The sequence below is a fragment of the Trachemys scripta genome, chromosome 12, assembly GCF_013100865.1.
Source record: "Trachemys scripta elegans isolate TJP31775 chromosome 12, CAS_Tse_1.0, whole genome shotgun sequence".
NCBI classification, from domain to species: domain Eukaryota; kingdom Metazoa; phylum Chordata; order Testudines; family Emydidae; genus Trachemys; species Trachemys scripta.
The window spans coordinates 7,086,679-7,102,887 of record NC_048309.1 but is presented as its reverse complement, the minus strand read 5'-3'; the positions used below and the strand labels follow the sequence as shown (position 1 = coordinate 7,102,887).

General features: G+C 42.1%; 1 protein-coding gene across 1 annotated transcript in view; it reads left to right on the top strand.

Moving 5' to 3' along the window:
- Positions 1-16,209, top strand: part of NTSR1 (neurotensin receptor 1) — a 99,541-nt gene that overhangs the window by 32,505 nt on the left and 50,827 nt on the right. The window lies entirely within an intron of this gene.

Genomic DNA, 16,209 nt, shown 5'->3' with positions numbered 1-16,209 from the left:
AAATATCCTATAAAAGCACACATGCTTCAGGGCTACAGAAACACCTGGAAGAGCAGCAAGGAGAAAGTCAAATGAGCTGATTCTAGCTACCCACCTCAAGAACGGCAGCGTTTGCCCTGCACCTTATTCAGCTGCCTCTGTTGTCATTTTAGGTGACTAGTTCTTTATTCACCCCCTCCACACTGATGCTTGGTACCGGCTCTCCTTTGTCACCTCAGGCTGATTTGCATGGCACTCAGGGAGATGAATAGAGTTAAATAGAGGGAATGATACATTTCAACACTTGCCATTCCCACCAGCCTGACCTTAGACACACACCAGTCCCATGTAGTGGTCTGTGTACACGTCTCTTTTAAGCCTGCTTCTTTTGGCATAGACCTCTGCATAGATAGTCAGTGATGGGGTGCAGAGTCTTGTCCTGCCCTCCTATTACATGATGGAATGCTTTCCTAATCTGCCGCTTTCTATATCCTCTGCTGCTGTGGGGGGCCAGCTGAGTCATAATGTTATCCCCTCTGGGTGTCTATTTCAGTGCCTGAATTTGAGTCTAGTTCTGCATACTTTTGAAGGATATGAGTCTGAAATGTAGAAACTACATTGATGGGGGGCTAAAGAACCTAGAGGGATAGATAGAGAACTGGAGGGGGCAAAGTTTTGGTGGCCAGAGCTGCTTTTGGTTTGCAGATGAATGGCAGGCTCAGATCTTTGCAACTGAACCAGCAGTTCATGCGTGGTCATGGCGTGCACTCTCACATGCGGAGATTAGATAAGGAGTCTCAGTTGGGCTGAAAACTGATCCCTTAAATCCTCCCCACCGTGCTGTCCCATGATTGGAAGGAGCTTTTTCCTTATTGGGGATTCACCCTGGCCTTCTTGGGGCCCCAAAGATCCTCATATTTCCCACCTGCCGCCCTTGAAGCCTGACAAGTTTTGACCTTCATTTTTCTGCTAAAGGAAAGAAGACGATTCCCCTTCAAAGCCTATCCTCTTCACTCCTTAATCAGCCAGAGGTGGCTGCTCTTGGGTGACACAAATCAGTGCCATCTTTCTTTCTTCTTTCTTTATCTTCTTGCACCCTCAGGTGCATAGGGCATCCACCAGTTTCCTCCATTTATTCCAGTTTTGTGTGGCTCTGTTCAGGCTTCTGAGTGCCAGGTTCATGGATTTGGCTTTTTCCTTTGTTCTTCTATGTCATGTTTCTCTAGGTAGCCCTCTTTTTCTCTTTCCAGGTGGTGTCCATATTATCACTTCCTGTGGAAATTGTGTTGTTGGCATCCTAAAAGCATGTCCTCAATATATCCATCATCAGCTTCTTACCATATCTGATGCTTTAAATTGGTTTGTGCTACTTAGTATTTCTGGTTTTGCAAGAAACTTTTTCCAGTGGACTCTGAAGATCTTACACAACCATTTACTTTGGAATGAGTTGATCTTCTTATAAATGTCTAAAGTAGGTTCCCACCACGCTGCTCCATAAACGAGGCCAGACATTATGGGGGCGGTAAAAATTTAAATTTTTGGGTAACTGCCAATCATGCTACTTTTCCAAATAGTTTCAAGTTTATGAAAGTTGTTTGCTGCTTTTGATATGTTACTTGACATCTAGCATGGTGTTACCATCACAGAACATCTTACTTCCTATGTAGTTAAAATGACTTACTACTTCTAGTGTTTCTTCGTCCACTCCAACAGTTACTTCTGGGACATTGACAATCATATATTTTGTCTTCCCCGTGTTGATGAACAAACAAACTTGCTTTGCTATATCTACCAAAAGCTGGGTCTTTTCTTCCATTAAGCCAGTGGTTCTCAAACTGGGGCCGCCGCTTGTGTAGGGAAAGCCCCCGGCGGCCAGAAAATCCCTTGTCCCGTGCTGCTTCCCGCAGCCCCCATTGGCCTGGAGCGGCGAACCATGGCCAGTGGGAGCCGCGATCGGCCGAACCTGCAGACCCGGCAGGTAAACAAACCGGCCCGGCCCGCCAGGGGCTTTCCCTATACAAGCAGCGGCCCCAGTTTGAGAACCACTGCATTAAGCAATGTGTTGAACTAAGCAGGCAATATCATCAGTAAAAACAAGGTTATCCTATTGTGATTTATCATTATGTCTTTGTGATGCTTCTTCAGTGAAACTTATCTTCAGTCAGCCCAAATGAGGAGAGAAGACTGGGACATTCAAAGTTCCTTGGGGGATGGGGACCACAATATGGTGATGGGCACTGTAGAAATGCTAATCAATAAACAGTCATTTATATATGCAATTATTGCAGCTGCGCATATGATCATGGTAAATGCAGAAGTAACCTCAGCAGTCAGATGTTCATGTCACTGTCTGAAAATGTAGGCCATAAGCCAAGGGTTGGAGTAAGGAGAAGACTTTTCTTTGCTGAAAGTCTGTTTCTAAGAGCCCCAATAATATTATAATGAGCTACCCCTACCTTGTTAGGGTGGGTGTGGTTTGAGAGAGTAGCTGGGGGAAGCAAACTGGATTCTTGTGGTGGGCGGTGCTGTCTGTCACCAGCTCCAAGGCAGGTGCTGCTGTGTGAGGGTTCTGGCTGCCTCTACAACTGAGGTTACAATATTTAGCATATGTACAGCGTGTATATTGGCATAGCTCCGCGGGACTCCTCTGACATTTCCATAGATGTCACCAGTTTACACCAGTTCAGGATTTGGCCCCTCATGTTGAGATTTACAAGCACTGTATCTGGTGAATCCTCACAGCGCCCTTCAGAGGCATTTACATCCTATCCATCCTCATTTTATAATCAAGGAACCTGTGGCTCAGAGAGGTTGGGTGACTTGCCCAAGACCACACAGGGAGTCAGTGGCAGGATTTAGTAGTTCCTCAATACTAGAACTTGGCTTGGTTTATAAGACTGTGCTGCCTCTTTCCTTCATTCTCTGTCTAAGTGACCATAATGATGTTCTCTTATTCTCTGCAATTCTCATTTGGAGCCCTTCATTGTGTAATTACTTTTTAATAATACAAGCTATTTCCTGTCCTTGGGGAGCCAAAATCAGGACTGTCACATGCCAGAAATAATCAGGGCTTTCTCTTTTCCCATCAGCCTGCAGTGAATAAAACCCATTTTCAGACCTGTCTTCCAGCCCTCCTTTATCATTTTTGGTTTGTTGCAGTAACTCAGCAATGAACAAATGCTTCAGTAAAGATCTGCCTTGCAGCTGATTGACATGCAGATGAGACAAAATTCCTTGCTGTTTGATTAGCTTATTGGGTCTCCAGTTAGATACCCATGTCCTTTATTTTACAGGCCAGTTGCCCCCCGAAAGATGCTGGATTTCTCAGCTTGAATGGTTCAGTGATTGACTAAGTTTGCAGAGACCAGCGGCAAGTTGTTCCCATTAACTACTACGTTAAAATAATTCTTTTTAGTTTGGTACTAGGCAAAGAATGGGAAGAGACAATGCACTGGGAATGCACAGACAATACAGATTGTATGACTGAGTAAGCTAACTCATAAAGCTCACAACTTCCATAAAGTTGGTTGCAACTTTGATTTAGTTCACAGACGGAGGGTTTCAACCTAGCTCCGCTGGATATCTGTCAGTGTAAGCTTTAAAAAAAAACAACAATTTGATCCAGATGGTCTGAGATCAGGAGAAGCTATGGATTGGGAGAGTGGGGTTGCGTGAGGGTTGTAATTCAGTTGGGCTAGGCTCAACCCCAGGTTCTGAAGTCAGCAGAAGCTTTGTCATTGATTTCATAGGGCCAGGATTTTCATCCCTGTGCACTGGCAGAGTTTACATGGTTCCTTCCAATGCTGCTATTATTGCTTGTCCGTAGTTAATTATACAGCAGCAGAAGTTTGCTAGATGGGCTTTGCTTGCATCTGTGCTGGGAAATCTGGGCATCTCCACCCAAGTAGCTGTGCAGGAGGTTGAGTGTGGACAAAGGCTCAAGTGTTCTTTTACCACCTTATAGGACTATGATTGTTGTATTATTGTTATTTAAATTTCTATGAACACTTCTAGAAGCTGAGGACCAGGTGTATAAACCTCCTAGAAGAACAGGGCTGTTCCTTGGGGAAAGAGAATCCTTTCCCTCCTTTTTAGCCTTTAAGGATGGACATGAAGGAGAGGGAGGAACTATAGACTCAGGGAAAGGGACTGGAGTCTGCATGGAGATGAAAATAGGACAAAGATAGAGAAGGGGTAGTAATTCAGTGGCTGGGGTGGAGCCATGGGGACTAAAGGCGGAGCAAAAGGAAGCACGATAAGAACAGAAAGGCTGGAGCTAAATCATCATGGGAGGTGAAGGTGAAGCCAACGAGCTTATATCAGATGCAGTAGTTGCCATGCAATCAGCCTCTCATTTTCATGTGTACTAAACTCAGTCAAATTTGATTAAGTTCCCCCAGACAAGTTATAAAATTATAAAGGGGCTTTTATATAGTTGGTAAGCGGAGTTGTAACAAATGCCAGGAGCCGCAGAGATGCTATAGTAACATAATATAATTGCTCTCAAAATAGCAGGCAGATCACATGGAAAAGTAAGTATCCCCGGTTGTTGACAGTGCTTAGAATGCTTCTCAGTGTCATGACTAATGAGCCCTATAGTGTCTGTAAACTACAAAGTTTAAAATGGACCTGCCTTCTCAGAACCCCTCACGAGGACAAGTCAAATTTCTTTCTCTTCTCATTTACTTCAGATACAATTTCTTTCTTCTAATATTATTTTTCATTAATTCCTCTTTATGGCCAAAATGTTCAGAAATCACTATTGATTTACCTCTGAAAATCAAGTCTCCTTAATGTGTCTCAACGTAGGCACCTAAAATCTCCAGTCGTTTTAAAAAAATCTTGGCCCTTCATTTTTAATTGGTTTCAGCAGCTGTGAAAAGTGCCAAACTGATTGATCTTTTCCCATGGTCTATGTAAATCGTTGGCTTCCCCTCCCTATGCCTCATAGAAAGAATACCTCTAAAGCTGCCGAGGTAGTTGAATGCATAGATCGATGAAATCCTTAGCCTCCATGAAATGCATAGATGCATGAAATCCTCTCAGCTGCAATATCAAATGACACTGTGAATTGTGAAGTGGGTTTTATGACTTGGACTGTGGGAGTTTGGATTATGATTATTTTGATTTGCATGCTGCCTCTGTTAGGAACTAAACTGATAGATCACCAGTTTATGTCATATATATCATAGGTTTTAAGTTAAAGCAAACAAAACAAAGTTTGACATGAATATTTTAGCATAATTCAGTGCTACTTTGCGAGAGGCGCGCAGTTGGGGTTGCCATCAACCAGGGCTTATGACTGAGATCCTGGAGGCTTGTACCTAGAAGGGTCTAATTGGGGAAGTTATACCTTTAAAATGACCTAATGCTTCATCAGTAAAATTCATCTTATCAAATGCACCACTTCTTTTTTATTAAACAATTGGTTGTCAGGATTGTCTATAAGGCTTTCATTACTCAGGAGACAGCTGTCATCTGCCTGGCTTATGCTTCTATAGAGGTGTCTGCTTAATTTTAATTCAGAACATTATAGTACTGTTATAGAGTAGAGCAGAAACTGGGGCACAGAATCCTTCCCCCTCCTCTAAACTTCTAGTATACTTGTTGCTAGTTGCCGATGTTCTCTTTCCTACTCTTGTATTAAAATAAATTCATCCTGGCTTTTGTTTTAATACTTTCCTAGTGGTAGTCACAGTAGAGAAGAACAGCAGTGTCTGTTTACTCTGTTTCTCCAGGAGTCTAGACAGTCTAAGAGCCAAAATCAATATCTGGCTTAGACGTTTTCCCGTTTTAGGGGTAATTCTAAATGTAAAGAGAACCTGTAAGTCTTCCCAAATCTAAGACCTTCTTACAACAGTCACCTACCAAAAGATAATGAAGGACGAGATCCTGGAAATAGGGCTGCAGTAGGAAAAGCTGCAAAAAGGCTTGGTTATGAAATGCCATTATGTGTCCACGAAAAGCATTGAGTTCCTAACACTCCAGCACACCCGTTTAATGCTGAATCAGCATTTTCTCCCCATAATATTTCCACATACTTAGAGATGGGCTGAATGCTGAGTTTTCAATCTCTCAAGTAACCATTAGTAGGTCCTGTTGTTGATGGCTGGCATCTTGGTTTACACACCAGGGATTGAACCAGGGACCTCCAGAGCTGGTGCCTGGAACAAACTCACATCTTCTCTGGCCATACTATGACCAGTGGGTTACCAGGCATAACAAGTATGTTAATACAATTCAGGATCCAGGTGACACAAGATTTCCTCTTCTGATTAATCATGCCAGTTAGGATCACACCATTTCTTACAATATATGGATATTTGTCAGGTCTTGTTGTATTTTTATGCCTGCAATGCAGTATATAAACAAACCCATTTGTACCTCACATTACAGTAGGACAGGATGTAATTTTCTCTTTATAAATTTCCTAATACCGATAGGTCTAAAGATTTGGGTAGGTCTGTTTCACACCCATCTCTTGCTGGATCACAAAGCTCAGGTGAGGACTGTGTCACTAAGATCAACATAAGATGGAAGGGAGTCAAGTTCTTTTTTTAACAATGTATTTTTGCCAAAAGAGTATTAACTAAGTAGAAACAGGTACAAAATGTTCTTTAAAAGTTAACGGCAATCTACTCTGCGTTTGCTGTCATTTAACTTTTGTTTAAAATACCAGTCTTAGTTTGTCGCTCTCTCTGCTCATATTTCTCCACTGCTGACAACCAAACACTTTCACTTGTCACCACTATATACATAAGCTAGAGAGATTTATTAGTATGAATAGTTCTCCAGTTCTTCCTTTCAGAAACCCCATTTTTCATAGCAAAAAAAAAAAAAAAAAAACCCAACCCCAAACAAACCACCGCACAAGTGTTATAATCCAGGTATGCAGCGGTATAGCAATTTGATCCATAGCCCACTGAAATCAGTGGGAGTCTTTCCATTTACCTCAATGGATTTTGGATCGGGCCCTGTTTTTTATTCTTAAATTGTAGGGGGATAAAGCCGCCTCTATCATTACATTAGTCATCATTCCCCTTTTTTCCTGTATGTTCCCTGGTTTCCAGATAGTGGTGAGGTAGGGCAGGGCTTGTGAATGTCTTTCTGATGGGCCAAAAAGAGGTCTTCTGCCTTTGAAAGGTTTCAATGCATTTTCATTTAGCTTTTAATTCCGACTTCAGGATGACGGTGATTGTTTGCATTATGTGCATGTGCAAACACTAAATAAAAAGGCGTTTCTTCATGCAGGAGGAGAAAAGCTGTGAGTATGAGTTTTCAGATCATATAAGAAAGGCTACTGCCTTTGCTTCCAGTGGGTACCGATGGGCAGGAATTTGCATGAATTGTAGAAGGCGTGCGGGGAAAGGGGTTATTGTGACACTAGCCACCAACATGCATCTTTCAATATAAAAAAATATACTATATCTTTCATGCAAAGTGTGGACCAGCTCCTCAGCTGGTGTAAATGGGCATTGCCCTATATGCTTTTCCAGAGGTAAACAATGCCTTGCATGGGGGAAAGAACATCAGAGCTATAGGCCAGGGTGAAAACCAAAAAAGCCTCCTTATACCTCACCATGTCCATTGAGTCCAATCTCATTTTCAAATGACTCAATGGACATAGTGAGGTACAAGGAGGCTTTTTTGAGTGGCAGTTTTGTTGCAGAGGAGCAGGTTCTTGCATCAGCAGTGTAAAGGGACAGTGATGAGGCTGGAGGTGGATAAGAAGAAAGGGAACTGGAGACAAAGTCCATAAGACCATCAAGGACATGGAGGAAAGTGGTTAGAGAGAAAGAGGACATGTCTAAAGTGGCTCTTGAAGTGAGGCTGTCTGGACTGGGGTGATTCTGCTGCACTTCTTTGTGTGTTTAAGCAGGGAGACACATACAAAGAAAAGCACCTAAACGAGAGATGCTGTCAGCAGCAGTAAAACTGATGCACAGAAAATGCCCATGGGTTGGCACAAATTTGCCTTTGCTTTGGTGTCTTTCCTCTTCTCTGACAATATCACTCACAGGCAGATTAGCAACAAAGACCCAGCAGGGAGATGAGTCTCGAAAACATTTAATTCCTGTCTCAAACAAAATACAGTTGATGGCTCCCTGAGCCTGGAATTCCATAGAAGTTAAATAGAAGGAATGACATATTTCAATACTTCCCATTCCCACCAGCCTGACCTTAGACACACACCAGTCCCATGTAGGCACATCTAAGGGACAAGCAATTCCATGCTTATTTACCTCTGCTTTTGATCTGGCAAACACCTTCAAAACCATATTAAATGAAAGGGTGGAATTGTGGGGGGAGAATGGAGTGCTGCTCTCCCACGCTCTGCCCTAAAAACAAGCCACACCCACAAACCCAGCCCTGCCATCTTGAGATGTCAAACCACTGCTACTTACAGTAGATGGTGCAGTTCTTCACAATACGAATTTCCCTCTTCTTCCTTATGCCCTGTGCATACAGTGACATCAGCTGATCAACGGCCCTCTTCTTTCTTGAACACAATAACAGTGAAATAATTTATAATGCTGATATTTAAATTCCCATCATGAGGCTTCACAATTAACATCATGTTGAGAATAACAGAGCTTATTCACACATCTCTGAGCTATGGCTTGTTCATTTAAAAAACATGTACATTGAGACTGGGCCAGACTCTAGCCACCCCTTAAGAAATGGTACTTACCTTCTATATATACTCATCTGAATCTTATACAGATCTGTAGTTAATCTGCATTATCAACTTTTGTTATCTGTATGTCCAGCTTGCCTGTTATCTGTATGTCCAGCTTGCCTGTGTTATATTTTTTCTACACTGTTAGCTTTATCTTTGCTCCTTTGTAGGACTGTGTTACCTAGAGATTAGAGCAAGACACTGGAAATCAGGGCTCCTCTATTTAAAATCAGTTGGAAAATTTTCTTTCAAATGAAATTTTGACAAAAACCGGATAAAATATTTGTGAAATCTTTTGCACAAAAATGTTTTTGACCAGATCTAGTTCTGTTCTGTTAGCTCAATTAGCTTCTCTGTGTCTCAGTTTCTCCTCCACCTGTAAAATGGGATAATAACATTTATCTCATTCCCAGAAAGTGGTGAGGCTTGTTTAATGAATGTTGGAAATCCTTGGAAATCCATGTCCAAAAGGTGCTGAATAAATTCAGCCTTTATCTCCATTCTCTACATATCCGCCATGCAAATTCATTAGTGTCTGAACACATGAGCTAATGAGAATTTTCCACACTTGAAAGTTGAAATTAAAATGCAGCAATTACCAAAATATCTTCCATTAGGTGGAATTATTTATGAGAAGTTGTCACTTGAAAGGCTCTCCATATGTTTTATTGAATCAGAAATGAAAGGGGGTTGTAATGTTCTGCTAGGAGAATTGGCTCTGGGGTTTGTTTTCCTACCATACCCGTAGGACAAGTTGACTAGAAAAACAGATGGAATCAAAACCTGAAAGTTCTGAATTAGCATCTTTATTATTATAAGTAAAACTTGAGGTTCAGACACAATTCATGCAAACCAATTCTTGTCATGGTATCTGAAAGGTCAACAGTTCATTATGGTTCCTCAAATCATAGAGGAGCATTAAGATCTTCGGTTGAAAGATAATCAAAAGTTGCCTGAACCAAAGTTGTCAAATTAATTTGAGCACTGTGAGTCTGCTTTGGCATATAAAGACCCTGATCCAGCAAAGCCCTTAAGTGCATGTCTTGATTCATAGATGTCAAGGCCAGAAGGGACCACTGTGATTAACTAGCCTGACCTCCTGTATAACACCAGCCATAGACGTTCCCCAAAGTAATTATTTTTGAACTAGATCATATCTCCAAAAAAGAAAAAATCCAATCTTGATTTTAAAAGTAGCCAGTGTTGGAGACTCCACCAGGACTCTCAGTAAATTGTTAATATGTACAGTTGTTCAAAATGTACAGTTTATTTCCAGTCTGAATTTGTCTAGCTCCATCTTCCAACTATTAGATTTTTGTCCTTTGTCTGTTAGATTGAAGAACCTATTAACAAATTTTTGTTCTCCGTGTAGATAGACTGTGATCAGGTCACACCTTAACTTTCTGTTTGTTAAGTTAAATAGATTAAGTTCCCTGAATCTCTCATTATTAAGCATGTTTTCCAATCCTCTAGCCATTCTCACAGCTCTTCAATGACTAGCTGTGGACAGATTTCTCCTGTATTCAGCTGCTCGTTCCCTAATATTTTAAATCTCTGCTCATACAGAAATGTTTCATCTAAGCCTCTCATTGCTTTTGTTGCCCTTCTCGGGACCTTTTCTCTTTCTGCTACATTGTGTTGTGTGTGTATGTATTGGGCAGATCCTGAGCTTGTGTAAATCAGCAGAGCTCAAGCGACATCCTTTATTTTTTGTTTTGAAGAGTGCGGCACTCTCACTTTCGGTATCTTGCTTTGAGTTTGAGGTTCAAATGAATCATAGAATCATAGAATATCAGGATTGGAAGGGATCTCAGGAGGTCATCTGGTCCAACCCCCTGCTCAAAGCAGGACCAATCCCCAACTAAATCATCCCAGCCAGGGCTTTGTCAAGTCTGACCTTAAAAACCTCTAAAGAAGGAGATTCCATCACCTCCCTCGGTAACCCATTCCAGTGCTTCACCATCCTCCTAGTGAAAAAGTTTTTCCTAATATCCAACCTAAACCTCCCCCACTGCAACTTGAGACCATTACTCCTTGTTCTGTCATCTGGTACCACTGAGAACAGTCTAGATCCATCCTCTTTGGAACCCCCTTTTAGGTAGTTGAAAGCAGCTATCAAATCCCCTCTCATTCTTCTCTTCTGCAGACTAAACAATCCCAATTGCCTCAGCCTCTCCTCATAAGTCATGTGCTCCAGCCCCCTAATCATTTTTATTGCCCTCCGCTGGACTCTTTCTAATTTTTCCACATCCTTCTTGTAGTGTGGGGCCCAAAACTGGACACGGTACTCCAAATGAGGCCTCACCAATGTCGCATAGAGGAGAATGATCACATCCCTCGATCTGCTGGCAATGCCCCTACTTATACAGCCCAAAATGCCATTAGCCTTCTTGGCAACAAAGGCACACTGTCGACTCATATCCAGCTTCTCGTCCACTGTAACCCCTAGGTCCCTTTCTGCAGAACTGCTGCCCAGCCATTCGGTCCCTAGTATGTAGCAGTGCATGGGATTCTTCTGTCCTAAATTCAGGACTCTACACTTGTCCTTGTTGAATCTCATCAGGTTTCTTTTGGACCAATCCTCTAATTAGAGTTCCAGTTATTTCTCTTCGTAGGCTAGACCCTCTGTATCCTATCCCTTCCCTCCAGCATATCTACCACTCCTCCCAGTTTAGTGTCATCTGCAAACTTGCTGAGGGTGCAGTCCATACCATCCTCCTGATCATTAATCCAAATGCCCAATGTGAAATTCTGATCAAATCACCAAATTTTGTCTGGTTTTCACCCCAAATCAGAAAGTCCCCTGAAACTCTTCCCTGATTCATAAAAGGTTCTCAGACATCAGCCAGCCAGCTTCTTCCAGACGTGAAATTTTGGCTCCATTGAAATCAATGAGAGCTTTGCCATTGACCTCAGTGGGACCAAGATTTCACCCCCAGGTGAATTTGTTCTGGTTTTGGGTAGAGAGAGGCCTGAACCCAAAAGCCCAGGTCAATAGATGCCCAGAAGTTTGGAAGTTTCAATATCCAAAGCCAAACCTGTATCCAATTTGGATGGGTGGCATCTATCACTAGTTTTGTGGTTCATTACTGATTTCCTGTCTTGTGAAATAGAAGGGGTAAATGGTTAGTCTACAATGTTTTTGTGATCCATTGGCATTAGATTACCTGTCTCTTGTGTTAGTTAAAGTACTGACAGTTCCTAATAGCAGCAATATTTTCTTAGGCTTAGAAATCATTCCTCAGTTTAAGGGCAGAAGGGGCCACTCTGAGCGTTGTTTCTTTTTGCAACTTATTAGCCTTTTAAAAAACAGATACATTTTAGATAAATGAACATGAAAACAGCCAATTTTTCATTCCTATCTTGTTCTTGGGAAGAAAAGCAGTGAAATTAATTACATTTTTAAAGGAATCAGATAGAGTGAAATTTGAGGAAATAATCAGGCAGGAAAATGAGAAGAAGGTTTCACTGGAAAACCAATTTTCACTTTATTGAGACAGATTTGTGCAAACGTATTTGCTTGGCCGGTTCACTTGGATTGCCTCTGATAGAGTTTAAACAGCTATCTCACTATTCTCAGCTGTTCAGTCTGAATTCTTTGCCTCTTCATGTTCAGAAAAGTGACTCCAGCTCTCTAAAAACCCAATGTACAATGAACTCTTCTTAAAAATGTTCTGATAAGAAATGCTGCTCATTTTTTGGTCACTGAAATGGTGCAGAAGAGACCAGACGCATGTGATAGTCAAAGTACAAATACAGAAATGCAGCTATGAATTATTCATGGGATTACAACAGTTGCTATTTAGTTACTTAGGTCTGGTCTACACTACAGAGTTAGGTCAACACAAGGCAGCTAATGTCATCCTAACTCTGTTAGCATCTCCACTAAAATGTGGCTCCCACTGATATAACTCATCCGCTATGCAGTTTAATAACTCCACCTCCACGAGAGATGTAGCGCTTAGTGTCAGTGCAGATGCTAAATTACTTATGTCGACCTTAGAGGCCTCCAGGCGGTGTCCCACAATGCCCCACTATGACCGCTCTGGTCACTGTTTAGAATTCCGCTTCCCGGTGGCCAGGTACACAGCTACATGCCCATTCCCTTTTAAATTCCATATCCTGGAATTTGCTCAGTATGGAGAGCTCACCTAGCAACTGCCCAGCCGACCACGCCGGCTCCAGCAGATTCGCTCCTGCATGGAGTACACAGGAGTGGCATTAAAGTCCCTGCATATCATTCAATGGATGTATAGTATTTCCTAGCATTCCTGTACCCTCATGTCAAAGGGGGATGAATTAATAGATTCATGGAGTTTAAAGCCAGAAGGAATCATTACATCATCTAGTCTGACCTCCTGTATGTCACAGGCCATTAGATTTCACCTAGTTACCTCTGTATTAAGTCCAACAACTTGTGTTTGGCTAACATATATCTTCCAGAAAATTATCCAGTCTTGATTTGAAGACCTCAAGATATTATCAAGGTTTGGGAAATTAGCTTTTGTGAAGCACCATGTATATATATTATAAGTTAGGACAGTCCCGTGTTTGTCCATAATGAATCAGGTCATGATCACGATTCCCTAGGCAACCACCAACTTCTAGTACAGTGATTAATTAATCTTTATGTCATAGTGACATCCAAAATAGAGTTACTTCATTTTTGGCTTAATACCTTTTATGTTAGAAAATTGTCATCTATAATTTTTAGAAACTCATGATTTTTTACTACTGGCTGCCTGGGGCCTCCAGCTTATGTTGCTCAATTGGAGGTCCCCATAACAACATAATTTTTCCTTCCACACACTACAGATAGGTGCTTAGGGAGTAAATCATCCTGTTTTTGGTTTTGATTTGGTGGTCTGTAACAGACCCCTCCCAGTACACTCTCCTGCACTTTGATAACTAGCTCATTGATTCATATGCATTAAAGAGCTCATGGTTCTGAGTTATCAGTAACTCTAAAGCAGGTAATGGTGTCTTTAATGTAAAATGCCCTCCTCCCCACCACTTTTTACTCACTCTATCGTTCTATATAGGTTATAACTTGGTATTTTAACATTCCAGTCATTCAGTAATGCCAGTTATATCAAATTTCTTCTCATCAATGACAATTTCAAATTCTTCTTGCTTGTTGCACAGTCTGCTAGCATTGGATTAGAAGCAACTGAAAACTTTCTTCTCTTCACATTCTTTTCCACATTGGTTCAATTTGTTTGTGACCCACTGCGTTGGAGTTTGTACTGCATTTGCCTCTTGAGGGCCCTCCCCTTGCATTGTTAGTTTAATGCCCTTCGGGCTTCTCTAGCTAGTCTCCAATTAAGAAGATTAGTGCCCCTCCCCTTGTGAGATGTAAGCAGTCCCCTTCATAAGCCCCATCTTCCCTTGGAATATGGGTCCATGTTCCACAAAACTGATCCTTTCAGCTTCACATCAGTTGTGCAGGCACCTCCAGGATCTTCTGCCTTCTCCTCATGGAACTAGAAGGGGAAGAAGACCTGTTTGGACTTTCCTCTTCTTCAGCTCCCTTCCAAGATCCCTGATGTCTTCTGTAGTCTGTGTAGTTCCACGGGATGCCATTAATTGGTTCTAATGTGTTTCATCTCCAGTGGAGATTTGTCAGATGACTTCACAGTCCCACCCAATCTTACCATTATATCTTTTATTTTTGTTCCCGAAAGACAGCACCTCCTTGTGTCCCTTACTAAATTCTCTGTCCATTCATCTTGATGTAGAGTGATTGCTTGCCTTCTTAAGATAGTTGAAGAACCTCTTTTGGTAGCTACTTGCTTTGTACCACAATGACACCTATGAAGAATGCCCCCTATAGCTTTCAGTTTCATTCCTCCAAAAACAGTTGTAGTTGACTCACTGGATATCTGATAATGATTTGATACTTCCAGCTGGGTTTAATGCCTCTTGGCTTTCTTTCCCCTCTTGGTCACAAATCACCATTCTGCTCCTTCAGTTTCTACTTTCTCTAGTTCCTGTATCACTGATCCTTCCTCTTGTGGAATCTGTGGCAACAATTTCTGAATCTGGTTGTCCAAGAGGTCTTCATTTTCTCGAAGCTACACAGTGATGAAACTTGGGTTTCCATACCATGTACTTTCTCCAATATGGCCACCAGCTTGCGTTTCATACATCAGAAGTCTCTTCTGTCTTCCAGCAGAAAGGAAAACCTGGCACATCCATGACAGTTCACAGCAGTTTTTCTCTCATTGTCCATATCTGCTGCCTGATGAGCAGCCATTCCTAAATGGAAGGAATCACACCCCTTCTTGGAAACACCCTCCATTTGGTGCTTCTGTTCCCCTCTTAAAGGGTTCACCTGGCAACTGATTTATTTACTTAGTCTCACTGTTTAGCTCCACCCTCTCACTGACAGGGACAGATTAACCTCTCAGGGACTTCAAACATTGGGTCTGATCTGAAACCCAGGTATCCTAGCCACATGGAGACATGAGCAAACAGTCCTCTCTCACCTGGCCTGTTCAGCGGTCCAAAACCCGAGCCAACCAGTCCTCCTGAAGGCAAACAGCCCAAACCCACGGCTCACTAAGGCCCTTTACCTCCAAGTACGGCACCTGCAGCTACACCCTCTGAAACTCCTTTGACTGACACTCTGGTACACCTGAAGAACCTGAGGAGCCAGATAGCACCAGATCCTATTGCCACACTCCCACTCCTTCCCCAGCCACTCAACCACGCCATGTTGCACAGAACTAGACTATGGCATGTGGAGGATGCACACCCTCACCGGAGATGGCTGTATTTCAGAGGTACTGTGTGAGTAATGGGATAATCCTGCAATCCCTATCTGGGCAATAGTCCTGCTGATGTCAACAGGAGTTTTGGCTGAGAACTTCAGCTTTGGGCCCATAGTTTGTAAAGCGCTTTGGAAGATGAGGAGAAGTCCTGATCTCAGGCTGTGCTTTGCAACTGCATCTCCATTGACTTGAATGGGAGATGCAAATGTTCACCACCATTCAGCATCAAGCCTAAGCTGACAAAGGTTTTAAGGACACTTTTGCAAGTTCTTTTGTAACCATAGTTACGACACAGTTTCTAATTTTCCGAAGTATTGTCGGTCATCTTTGCCAAGCTGCATTTGGTGTCCACGGAGGCTGTGTTGTCAAATCCAAACCCTCCTCTTTATGTAAACGAGGAAGATAACATGCTATCGCTGGCCAATAGTAAAAAATAGAACGGGCAATCCACAGTATAGCCTGCGGCTGTGGTTCTCTCACTGGTTCTTATCAGCTCTGTGTTGATTTGCATCTGTAGTTTGCAGAAATTGGCACTGAATTTCTCTCATTTCCCTCAGTAATGGATCTGACAAACACTAAAATTACAGTGAAGCCATCCAGCAACATCCAAATAGCACAAGCTTTTTACAAATGGCCTTAATGAAGGGGATCAGGGAAATGGTCACCATCAATTTTTTGGCATGCAGTCTGATAAATAATAACAAAAACCATAAATGTTGTTTGTGAGCTAGTTGTTGTGGGGCAACAAAGACAACAAACAAAGGCATTTCTATTTTG